The sequence below is a fragment of the Panicum virgatum genome, chromosome 5K (assembly GCF_016808335.1).
Source record: "Panicum virgatum strain AP13 chromosome 5K, P.virgatum_v5, whole genome shotgun sequence".
NCBI lineage: Eukaryota > Viridiplantae > Streptophyta > Magnoliopsida > Poales > Poaceae > Panicum > Panicum virgatum.
The window spans coordinates 59978481-59992318 of record NC_053140.1 but is presented as its reverse complement, the minus strand read 5'-3'; positions in this window follow the sequence as shown (position 1 = coordinate 59992318).

Sequence of the window (13838 nt, the reverse complement as noted above, 5' to 3'; positions counted from 1 at the left end):
AAAGGGTTAAGCAGTCTCATTGTCCGTGAGCGGTGGAACGATTCGAACCGATTTTGTTAACCTGGCCAGGCAGACCTAAACACACGTCACGTGGTTACTCCCAGAGTCACACGTGCAACTTTTCCCTTCAATTCCCGCTTCACGGAACAGGCCCACCGCCCTCGACTACAGAGCCCGGCTCTGCACCCGTCATCCCAGATGAGACCAAATTCAAGACAATGGGAAGGTATGTTCCGGCCTCGGTTCAATCCAGTACTTAAACTTACCGATTACCATATTCTCGGCATGTGTCTAGTACGTTCAAACGCTTAACCACCACTACCACACACTGCGGCCTTAGCATTTTCTGCACTAAACAGACGGGGTCTCATCCAAAAACATAGTACCCTGACCTCGCTCGTAGACCTTATATTCTGCAGTATGTAATAGAGAACCTATCATCTCGCGAGCGGCAGGAAACCACTCGACTTTTACCGGTCCTAATTAGCAGGGCATCTACTTGCACTTAACTTCTAGTAATCAGTACCTGGGTACCTAGGATTATGCATCTAAGGTTCCAGTCAACTCCTGTAAACGTAAATGCACAGATACATCATAGGACATAATTTGAATAGCATTTAAAATACTGGAATTGATGCACCAGGGCTTGCCTTTTTGCTGAGTGGGGTTAGTATTTCTCTCGGCCTTGGGCCGGATCTTCACAAGTTCCTTCCTCGGCTTGCTTCGCTAGCTCCTAGCTTCATGACCAAATTTATAGACGACGTCCTTGCTACGATTTCTACATGAATGCACAAGCGATGCAAGTGAGCGAAACAATTTAAGATTTTTGACCGGACTGTCGAGTATGCAAACAAGCTAATTACACAAAAATAGGTAGCACAGCGTGGCATGTGGACTACAAGAAATGATTTCAACATCTTAGTGGCACAATTATTTAGTGCAGATTAATTAGGCACATGCACATCCCACCTGGAGGCTGGAGCATCAGCTAACTTTGGATATGAGGTAAATTGAGGAGGTAATAACAATTTAAATACAACTAAGAGCATTTGGCCTTGCCTAAACATACTACAAATATTTTCCCTCTTCGATACAGATCTAAGTAGACACACAGAATTGGCTTTGTTAAATGTTGGCATTTTATGAACTATTGGTGAATGAAATAAAATAAATAAAATAAAATAAAAACTCAACTACTATTTAGTGAACACTATCAGTTAAAAGTTATTCCATGAGTCAAGCAGATTTTATCTGTACAACGTTATCATATAAAGTCATGACAAAAGCTGATGATATTTTGATAGATTATGCTTCAAGGGAGCTAACATGATTGATCTCACAGGACTTCAAGCAACAGAGAATTAACCATTTATTTAACAATTTATTCATCACACAGATAAACCACAAACAAAAGGACAAACCTTTCATGAGAAACTATACATGCATAAATTAAGGAATAACGATACAAAGCTATGACAGATGGTTTTGTGATTTTAGAATTACCAATATTTTTCTAGGAATTCCACAGAATCAAACACGCACAAGTATTGCTACCAAAGAGACTAACTAGCTTCTACTATCCATCCCTTCACCAAAGCGTGCATACAAACAGAGTGCTAGGCCTGCACCTGCTGCTTCATCTAGGTATTTGACCTTCAAATTTTTCCTGTAGGTTTATCTACTCAAATATAGCAACTGGTAAAAGTTTCGTAATTTTCCAAGTACCAGAACCATTTATCATGAGATAGCACTATTAACCATGGATATAAATCAAAATCAAAGCTAGAGAGTTGTGATGGCTCCTAAACTTTTACCATATTGTACATTTAGTATCTAAAGCGTACTGGAAAAATTTTATTTGAAAATACCAAGTAGAGCATCAAGAGCAAAATACAGCATTTATTACTAGCCTAGAACAAGATCTAATAAAAACCCATAGCTAGATTTGTCAAAATGTCCTAAAATTTTTAAAGTAAGCTATTCATCTAGGGTGTAGCACATTGTCCGAAAATCAGCTAAAGATCGTGGGTAGAACTTGAGATACATACAAATGTGGATAAAACTAATATTTAATATAGAGATAAAACTATTGGTCAAATGCAAAAGTATATGTAACAAAAGTTGTATATTTTGTTGCAAGGTTTCCAAAACATTTGGATTTGTATTTTTATGATTTTTCTATGAATTTCTAGGTATTTTCAAAGTTCGCAGCTTTTGAGTTCTATAGTTCCTGTCGTTTTTACACTTGGACCCCTGGATTTCTGTTTTCTTCTCAGCGTGAGTCCCTGGCCGGTTGGAGAACAGAGGAGGGAGGGCGCGCCAAAATCCGGTGAGGAGAGGCACCGGCGGTGGGGGCCCCGCTGGGGAAAAGCGAGAGGGGACCGAGGACTACCTCTAGAAGGTCTTGGGGCTCGAGATGGTGGCCTGCAGCGGTGGCTCCACGGAGAGGGGCGGACGGTGGCGGTTTGCTCCGGCGCGGCGGCGCTCCGGTGGCCATGGGTGGAGGTGGCTGGGCTTGGGAGCTCCGTTGGGGCGAGGTGAAGCCGTTCCCGAGGTCGGTTGGAGCCGAGGGAGGGCGGAGGAGGGGTCTCCGCGTGGAGGCCGTGGGCTGCGGCGCTCATGGCGGCGATTGATAGCGGCGGCAGGTTTCCGGTGGGCGAGAGCGAGCGAGGATGGGCCTATGAGGATCAGTGGAAGGTGAGGGAGGTGGTGGTACGCTCGGTTTTGGAAGAAGGGCACCGCAGAGGGGAGCTCCACGAAGCTCAGGCGGGGCCGACGGCCATGGCGGCCGGCAGGCGGCGTTTCTGAGCAGGGAGCCTCGGCTTGGGGTTCTGGGGAGTGAGGGAGCTGTGGCAGAACCGCCTAAATTATCCCGGCTCAAGTGCGTAAACCATCACCATAAAGGCAACATTAGCTTAAACGCACTTCAAACGGAACAATTTTTGGTCTGTCGGGTAACGTCCCGATACAACAACCGATTCTCGGATCGAACAAGCATACCCCGCACGAAGGCGAGTCCAGAGATATTACAACCATAATTTTTACAACACAGGCATAGTAATGATTACAAACCAGTTAAAAACATTATTACAAGGCCGACTTAAATAAAACAGTTATACAAGCTATGAGTATAAGTTCAGAGTTTAAACAGCGGAAGATGAAACACGATGACTACAACACGTCGCAAAAGTATACCAAGCTAGCCCAAGCCTGGTATCACTCGTCATAGTCATTGCCGGCCGAAGACGTATCCCATTCTACGGACCAGCCAGGAGGCAATGAGCAAGGATAGGTCACGCTAGCGATCTGATCCTCAAAAGTCATACCTGAAAAAGGGGTTTCAACAGCAAGGCTGAGTATTCTAATACTCAGCAAGACTTAACCGACAACGGGTCTAAGCAGCCCACTTTAACTAGACCATGCAAGGCTTTGTGAGGCTCTGGTTTTCCTTTTTGCTGAAATGCAATAAAGAGTATGTCCTTACTTTCAAGTTTTAGCTTCAAGATTCTAGTTGATTAACCATTCTATGTAAGCATCTACTATCCAATCATGGTGGGAAAAAAATTTCTAAGCAAACATCAAGATTAATAAAAATATTGTTACTCTTATTACTCTGTGTGGCAAAGAGATCAAGCAGTCTCATTTCATCGTGAGAGGCGGACGATTCTGAATCGAAATTCAACCTTGCAAGGAAAACCCAACACACACGTTTGGAATACCGTCGGGTCATTTCCAAACAACTGTTTGCCTTTCTTTCCGGCTCGTGGATAGGAACACTCTCCCCGACTACAGGGCTCCAAGGTCCACCCGTGCCCGGTCCACCCTTGTCCCTAGAAGTCGTAGTGTTGCGCAACATAAAATAAAACCTATCTCTAAGAGAGAGAGTGTCAGGTATATCCACTCCCCGGTCCAATCGGTTACTAGGCTTACCGCGTACCATATTTATGGCATGTGGCTAGTACGTTCAAAAACTTAACCAACGCTACCACACACCGCGACCTTAGCAAGTTTATCAACACAGACGGGGTCTCACATAAGGTCATGATATCGAACACAACCCCGTCCGTCGTCCTTATATTGATAACAGAAAGTAAACAGGCAATTCCTATAAAGCTCGCGAGTGACAGACAATCACTCGACTTTTACCGTTCCTATAAGCTTAGCAATTACTCGAACTCAAGTCTAGTGTTCAGTACATAGGTTCCTAGGATCATGCATCTAGGGTTTCAATCCAAAACCTAAGAACTGTAAATGCACAGGTAAGTAATACAGTAAATGATATTAATTTGAAGTTTAGGTTATGTCCGGGGCTTGCCTTCTCGGTAGTTGCTAACTATTTCAGCGCTAGGCTCTTCCGAACTTTGGTTCGGGGCTTCAGTTAGTTCCGCAGTGTTTACTTGAGCTTCTAGATCACCTCCGTCAGATTCCGGAATCAGCTCGTACGTCCCGTCCGATAAGACAGTCGTGTCTATATGCAATGCAAGAACAACATTATAAACAAACATGGGCAATCGTTTATAGAGTAGTTAAATAACAAATTTACTACACAGGGCATCATGATCAACAGCACAAAAGAAGTTAACTAACTTCATAAAATGAGTGGTGGTGATTTCCTCTACGATTAAATCATGGTTTGTAAATAAAATAATAACTCAGAGTACAAATAGTAATAAAATCTACCAAAATTACACTAAACAGAACATGAACAAAGTAATCTACCCTACAAAAATTATATAAAGACATGTAACCATTTAATCACAATAAATCATTTATGCAGGCAACACCTAGTACAAGCTTGAATTATACAGATCAAAATAGATCAAAACAGAAGCTCAAAATTTAACAGGAGATCTACACAGGGATGATTTATCTACTGTGAATTTTTCATGATTTTATCTACACCGAAATAACTCTGAGAAAATAAATAAAACAAACAACAGATTAGAAAGATTTATTTTTATCCCCTGATCTAGCCATGAACTAAGGCTCAAACTTCCTGGACAAGCTAATATACTCCAGAAGAACACTCAGGAATATTTTCAGGATTTAACAAGAACAGGAAATTTTTATCATAAATAAAGTATACTAAACAAGGATTCAATCAAATAAATAGCTACAACAAAGAAATGATCATGAAATTTTTATAGAAAAGCTAGTGTAACAAGAGTAAACTACCACCAAAATTTCAGAGCAATATCAGCTTTCAAGCATCAGATAAGAAAAAGATTAAATAACTAGTATTTATACACCTAGTAACACAAAACAAAATCTACAGCAAAAACTTGCAACTAAAGCCTAACATATTATGGTTCTACTGCATAGAGCTCTTCAAGAGGATTCCAAAACATCCAGATTTGCTATTTTACGAATTTTCCACGAATTTATACTGAATTTCAAAGTTTACAGCAAATCCTAACAAACAAGTCCCTGAAGGCACTATTCATATGTGTCTTGGGTTTGCAGACAGCCCCCTGGGCTTCTTCGAATTCAAAAACGAAGGCCCTTGGCTGGGTCAGAGAGAAGGGCGACGGTTGACCGGCCAAAACCGGCGAGGTCCGGCCCTGGGAGCGAGGGGGAGGTTAGGCAAAAGAAAGAGGAGGCCCTTGCGAACCTTTTGGTCGTCTTCTTGGGGCTCGGGGTGGGCGGATTGGAGGTTCCCCGCGGCGAGGTGCGGCGGCGGCGAAGGGAAATCGTCGGTGAGGTTGCTCTGACGGGTTATGGGCGAAGGGGAGGGATGAGTGAGCTGCCTGAGATCGATGCGAAGCTAATGGAGGGGTCGGGTTGAATGGTGGAAGACCGGGGCTATGAGCTCCACGATGAGCAGGCGGCGGCGGAGCTCGGCACGGCGGCGGAGCTCTACGGCGAGGGGTTTTGGTGGACAATCGGCGACGAGAAGAGGCCAGGGAGATGTGCGAGGCTCAAGAGGTGCTGAATGCGGTGTCAGCGTGGGCAGAGGAGCTGCTGAGAGGTGGGTTCGATGGCGAGGTCGAGCTGCCGGGGTTTGAGCGGACGGCGGCGCTGTTTTGGGCTTCCGGAGCGGCGAGAGGCCAAACAAGTGAGGGGAAAAGAAGGCTACGATGCTCAGGGTTCCGAATCGCGCGCGAATTGGGGGTCCTTGGTGCTGCAGCGGGCTCGCCACGGTGGCGTCGCGGTGGCGGCCGCGCGAAGCTTCAGCGGGGGCGTGGCGAAGGGAGGAGGCACCAGCGCGCGGGGGCAGTGGTTCCAGGAGCTTGTGAAGGCGCCACGTGAAGCGGAGGCAAAGTTGAACTTGGCCGGGGGCGACCCAGCGCGGCGGCGGGCGGCGTGGCGCTGTCGGCGGTGAGAGAGAGCAGAGAGAGACAGACAGGGGAGGAAGACAGGGACCTAAACGCAATTTCAGAAAATTCCAAGGACCTGAATGTAAACCAGTGATAACTTTTAATATAGGTCTCAAATGAAAAAGTGCCCAACATGAAAGTTATTCCATTTTTCAAGATCTACAACATTGATGTTGAGCAAAAATTTATTTGATCAAATATTCAAGAGCTAAATTTGAAAACATGGAGAGGATTTTGAATTCCAGGAAATTTGTCTTTTTCAATGCAAAATCACTTCAAATGTAGACTTACAAGCAAAAATGACTACCATGCATTAAATGCACTGAAATTTTGCACAAACACCCTCCATAAAAGCTATAAACACAAATAACTATATAAAGGACCTTGCATAAAATCATAATTACACATAGAACCTTTTACATTTACAAAAAGATCCTTTTCCTGCAATTCAAGCATATGATGCATGATTTGGTTCTAATTACCCTAAATTGGCTATTTAAAAACCCGGGCCGTTACAGGAGCGAGGGAAGGAGAAAGCGAAATCGGCTTCATAGACGTATTGAGCGGCAGAGAGCTGCACCGTCTTGGCGCCGCCTGGCTTGGCACCGACGTCGAGACGGCGACGGCGTTGGCGGCGTGTCGAGCAGAGCACTCGCGGGGGCACGTGGCGAGCGCGGAAGGTGCCAGGGATGTCGGTGTGGGGCAAAACCGGGGGCAGGGATGGCAGTTTCGGATGAGGTGCGACGCGTGGCGCAGACGGCGTGCCGGCGGCGTACAGTGCCGCCGTAGGCAGGCGACGCAGGGAGGAGGAGATGATGGTGAGGGCAGACTCGTAAATAACTCGAAGTTCCAAAGTTCAGTTTGTAAATTCAGTTTTTCTCCTTCTACATGGCCTCAAATGAAAAACTTTTGAATACCAAACTTGCTCAAAATTTCGAGATCTACAACTTTTGTTTCAGAAAAAAGTTCATTTGAGGCTTCTTTTGAAAGATAAAATTTGAAACTTGAGTGCATCTGAAAAGGTCCTATACGCTTCAAAATTCAAAATTTTCTCCCATTTTTGTGTGGCGACTCGAAAAACTTTGAACATGAAAGTTGTTCGTATTTTGAAAAACTACAACTTTGGTTTTGGACAAAAATTCATTTTAGCTATATTTTAGAAATTATTTTCAAAACATATTTGTTTAAAATTTGAAAGATTGTTTAAAACCTCGAATACTATGGTTCATTTGACCTATCATTTTATGTGCAAAATTTCATATACACATAAACACACATACACATAAACATTCATGCATACACATGCATTAATTCAAGGTTTTCTATTTAATGATGCATGATTTGGTGCTAATTACCCTGAATTGGCTATTTAAAAACCTGGGCCGTCACACATAGTCATCCGCGACTACCCCATAAGGGGCGGAGCTGCCGGGCCCCACGGTCAGGCTCCTACCTCACCGGGCCAACGGCCCTGGACCCGCTCCCAGCTCTGGGATGGGTCCAGTGACGCCACGTGTCCCTGAGGAGGGGAAGCTCCGAGCCAACGACCGAGGGCTCGGACCCCCCATAGGTGTCCGGGACCTCCCCGCGTCTGTCCAGACCTCCCACGCGCGTAGAGCCAGCATACCGCCGGGAGGGGGTCCGGAGGCTCCACGTGTCCCGCAGGCGCGGGCGCGGGCCTTCCAATGGAAGGCTCGCCCACCCACCGCATTTAATGTGGGTGGTTGAGGCGCGTTCTGCCGCCGCGGCACGTGGGGCAGCCTTTGTCAGGTCTCACTGTAGACCGCATATTATCGAGGTACACAGTGCAGCCGCCTGCGCCGCATCCGCGCAGAGCCCGTCTGCCATATTAAATGGATACAACGGCACATCACTTTCCATCATGCCGCATACGCCGCAAGCTACACGACCGTTCAGCTACGCTGCATGCAACGCCACACGCTACACCCTGGCGCCGTTTCGACAAGACAGGGCAAAGCATGCCGGTCGAAAGATTCCCACGGACAAACCAGGGAAATCCGGGGATGAGATCTCCTTGACCTGCAACGCCATAATATATGAACAGTACGTTATCTTATACTACATCGTTTGGGGCCCACCTGTCGGGGACCCAACGGCCATGTACGCGCCTCCCTTGAGATATAAAAGGGAGGCGCTCGCTGCACAGAAAAAGCTCTCGGGAGCACACACAGAGACCAAGCTCTCTCCGAGCTCACCCAGACTCAAGCAATACAGCACACAGTGGACGTAGGGTATTACGCTCCGGCGGCCTGAACCACTCTAAACCGGCCGTGTTCATCGTTTTCTTGAGCGAGATCGAACTAGTCCTAGCTAACCCCCGAGTACTCACCCTCTGGGCTTAGGCGGGTGCATTCCGCCACCCGGCTGTGGTACTACAGTGTCCGATGTGACCCTTTTTACCACCATTTTACGGATCTAAACACAGCCGAGATCGAGCGGAGTAAAAAAAAATTGACGACGTAGATAGTCTACTCTTCCGAGTAGGTCTGGCGCTTTCATATGTAGAAAAATGTTGCAGCAATGATGACGAGCAAAATATACATTAACAACCTGAGAAACTTGCCTGGCCTGTGTTTTCTGACACCTGTTTAATTCGCCTAAAGGGTCACGATGCTTGGTAAGTGCAAATGCTTGCCAAGGGAATGGGGGTGATGAGGTTACTCATAACAGTGTTATCCTTTTGTCCTTCCAATTCTAGCATCTCATTGAATAATGTTGAAGGGTGAAAAATACGCTGAAGATATCAAAACTTACTGTAAGGGGTTCCCGAAATTTTTAACTGACCCTTTTTTATATTTTGTGCTATTTGCTTGACTTTTGTATTTTTGTGCAGTACCTTTGCTGTTGGCACATTTTTTGAGCTACTTGTGTTGTTGAGGGAAAATGCAGGAGCACTTCTTGAGCTGCTTAACAAGTGTGCTCCACCTAGATGAAAACAAGCAAGTCGCTCCTTCTTCACTATTTCCTTTTGTTATAATTATAAAGGTTATGTGCTCAGTTCCTCACTATTGTGGCTAAGTTTTAGAGTGGAGCAAACTGCTAGGTTAGTGTTTGAGTTGAGGACTTGAGGTAAACACAAATCATTGTATGGAGCACGCAACTCACAGGTGATGAGTAGCCTGAAGAATGTCTATGTTATTGGAGCTGGTAAGACTATATTCGCTTTCTTTACACTAAATCTTGTTTACCCCGCTGTGAACATTAGCATGATTGGCATTCTAGCTTCAGGTTGGTTGCTTATAATGTTGAATAAAGCATAACAAACATGGCTATGGTTTATGATCAGATTTTACTTCGTCTGTTTACTTGCTTAGTGCTCGCTCATCATCACCTTGATCTCATCCCTTAGTAGCAGGAAACAATCTAGCGGAAAAACTCCGGAATAAAATTATAGTAGTTTGACACAAATGGCAAAGCTACAGAGAGAACAGTTGACATTAGAAACAAAAGTAATTTACCAAACTTAGGGAGAAAAAACAATTGAAGAAATTAATAGTTCTCCTTTCATTGATTGGAGTAGGAAGTATAAGACACAGCTGGAGGACACAGGCACAACACTATCTAGCCTGCTTCACAAATCTGAATGAAACTCCAAAAGCAGAAGAGGGAAGACTTAGAAGATCAAGCTAGGCTGAGGATGCATGGCGCAAAACACACTAATAATAAGCTACATCATCTCTATGGTTTTGCCTACCACTCCCCCTTGCATCTTGCCGGGCTGACCTGCTGCGCCCTTGCCTTGGGGCTTGTTGCTGGCCTTCATGAAGCAGAAGCAGGAGCAGCAGGGGCACTGGAACAAGAGCTTCATGCCTTGCCTTTGCCTTGTCGACGATCGATCCTCTCGGCTCTGATCTCGATCTCCGTTTCTCTCCAACGATCTAACGCAAAGTGATATAAAGCAGTGTGCCAGCCTGATCTGATCTGATCTGACGACGCATGCTTGGATTCCCTTTTAAAACCAAGGAATGTAGATGGCCGGGTTGCTTTCAGTAATACAGCATGGCCCAGCCAAGCTATAGCCATGCATGGACACGCATTAGCCTCTAGGTAGCTATAGCTCCATAGAGCATGCATGGCTGCCGCACATTCACCTGTACTCGCTGGCCGTCACTGTTCTGTAACAGCGTGTCTTTTTTCCTCTGTGGATTTGACGGTTGCATTTGCAGCCTAGCATGCTAGAATGAGGTTGTGTTCACTTCCCACCAATTTCTCCAAATTTTCCAAACTTTCCATCACATCGAAATCACATTGAAACATTAAATATAACAAATAATCCATACATGAAGTATTAAATGTAGATAAATAAAAAAACTAATTGCATAGTTTTGATGTACGTTGCGAGATGAATCTTTTGAGCCTAATTAGCCTACAATAGAACAATATTTACTACAAACAAACGAAAAGTGCTACAGTACGATACAGAGTCCGATGTAACCTTTTTTACCCGATTTTCACGGATCTAAACACAAACTGAATCTACTTTACTGACTAATAAGTGAGTCTGTGTGTGCTTGAGGAAGCAGATTAAGGCAGGCAGTACTACTGGTGGCGGTGAGAAGAGGTTGCAGAGGAACAGTGGAGGGTGACAGCCCAGGTGGCCTCTCTGATCTTCCCCTGGTTATTACTCGTAGTCTGTACATATTGACTGCAGAGTCTGTCGGTGGAGTACCGTAGCGATCGATCTCCGGCGCCGGCGCCGGCGCCGGCACCGCTGCCTGCCTTGCCTGCTGCAGCGCCATAGGTGCAACGGTAACCAGATGATCATTGGCACGCTCCTATCATCAGAAGACCTGAAGCTAATCAGAAACCTGGTAGGAGCTGATGACAATAAAGACCAGGGCATGTTAATTGTCACACCAAAGTAAACAAAATTTAACAATTTTGACTTGGAATTGTCTAGCCAGGTAGCTGTCGATGCTGCACTACTGTACAGGGTTGAGGATGAGATGGAGAAGGGTCAGCAGATTCAGGGGAGGACAGGAGGGTAGAGGAGACAGGGAGGGCGATGCTGCATGGTCCTTGGGTAGCTACAAGCCTACAAGAGTGTGGTGTGGCCATGTACTGGATGATGGATCATGTGAGTTGAAGTTGATGCGGCCGATGGAGCTCGCCAACCCATCCGTATGCACACATGCGCGGTTAGCTAGCTAGGTTAGGTGAGGTAGACGAGATTAGAATTTGGCCCTGTTCCCACCCCATAAATAAACAAAAAAAAACCGTCGCATCGAATATTTCGACACATGTATGGAGTACTAAATGAAGTCTATTTACAAAATTTTTTACATAGATGGGCTGTAAAATCGCGAGACGAATCTAATGAGCCTACTTAATCCACGCTTTTCAACAGTGGTGCTACAGTAACCATCCGCTAATTATGGATTAATCATGGATTAATTAGCATCATTAGATTCGTCTCGCAATTTACAACCCATCTGTGCAAAAAGTTTTGTAAATAGACTTCATTTAGTATTTCAAATTAGCAAGATTACAACGCAAAAAGTTTTTTCGTTTCATCTAAACAGACCCTTAGTATATGCTCTCTCTATTCTAAATTATAGATCCCTTAGTATATGCTCTCTCTATTCTAAATTATAGATCGTTAGATTTTTTTAACATCAAATTTGATCACTCATTTTATTCAAAAAATTTATACAAACATAATTAAATTCAAATCATTCTTTGAGAATTTGTATTGATAAAACAAATCACAAAAATAGAAGTGATATTTTATATAAATTTTTAAATAAGATGAGTGGTCAAATTTAGTGTTAAAAAAATCAAACGACGTATAATTTGGAACGGAGGGAGCAGTAGATTGGAGCGAGCTGAGCATAGGGGTATATATGCAGGAAGCATCGTCGTGGGCAGCACGCGCACATGGCTGGCTTGGCTGTCTCTTGCTCCGATCCCTTGCCATGCGGTTGGGGTTGTTCTTCATCTTCTTCCCTCCCGGTGAAAGCAACGAATCTGCTGCTGCGGCGGCGCCTAATTAGCAGCACGAGCCTGAACGTGATGAAAGAACACCTGCACGCCATCGTTGTTCTTGCCGTGCTTTCTTCTGTCGGCCAGTCGGCGGCGGTTACTGACGCCATGCCTCAATGCATGCACGCGTAACGGCAGGGGGCCGATCGCTCGCTCGTTTTCAACTGCAGTAGTGACAACGGGCCGGGGAGGTGACAGCGATGATGATGATAAGAGACGTGCAACCTACACTGGCCACAGCTTCTTCTTCTTCATATCGTCCCCTCTCTGTCAGTGATGGCCAGCTTGCATCGACAATCATGGCCCATCATCAAATGCATGCGTGAGGGTTAAGAATTGGAGTGGATGCTAAGCCAAGACAAATAATACTAGCTGGAACCTGGACCGGACTCATTAATTGTTTAGAACCCTCCTGTTGGATGCTGCCTTTTTAGTAGGATGTGTTTAGTTCACGAAAAAGTTTGAATTTCGGTACTGTAGCATATTTCGTTGTTATTTGACAATTAATATCCAATCATGAACTAATTAGACTTAAAAAAATTTATCTCGTATGAAACAATTATATTATGTAATTAGTTATTTTTTAACTATATTTAATGCTCTGTGCATGTGTCCAAAGATTCAATGTGACGGGTACCGTAATTTTTTTTTTGAAACTAAACATGGTCTAGGGAGGCTTGTGTATGTGTGTGTGTCCAGACTCTTGACTGATAGTCTGATTATTAGTATGCCAATGTCAAAACTGTGTGGTACCAGAGAAAGCAAGTTCGTTTTGCAGTGAGATGATGGGAGAATAATGTCAACTGTTATGATGAGAATTTCTTGCGACCTGCAACCGAAACCTTCTGCACTTGAATTTTGAAAACTAGTATATCAACCCGTGCTCCCGCACAGGCTAGTTAGAGATACCTAATAATTATCTATTTCACGCTCTCTTTAACCAATTAAATATTCTAATTCAATACTATAAAGATACATATTTATTATTATATAATTGTAATAAATGTGATATGTTTAGTTACTAACAATTTTTTTCACTTTGTATCATACCTCCATATATGTTTGATATGTATTTAATTGAACACTTTGTTTGAGCTATGTGAACAACATAAAAATTGGTGTTCTTGTCTCTTCTCTTATACATGAATATATGGTGACACACACATTATAGTTAGTATTTTTATATAAATAATAATAGAAATAATATATTAATAATAATAGAAATAGTAATTTAGAATTTTATATTGATGCGCTTTAAGATTTTATTATAATAATATAGTTTTGATTCAAATTTGGAGTTTATTTTAACTTTTTATTATAATATCATTGGATAATATATTTGAAAAATTTAGGGGGTTATTTGATATTATTTTATAATGGCATAAGTGGGTAATTTAGATGAAGATTAGGGGGTTATTTTAGATTATTTTTTATAATGGCAGAGGTGGGTAATTTAGATGCATGTGTAGGGGGTTACTTTAGTCTATTTTCGTAATGGCAAAGGTGGGTAATTTATTA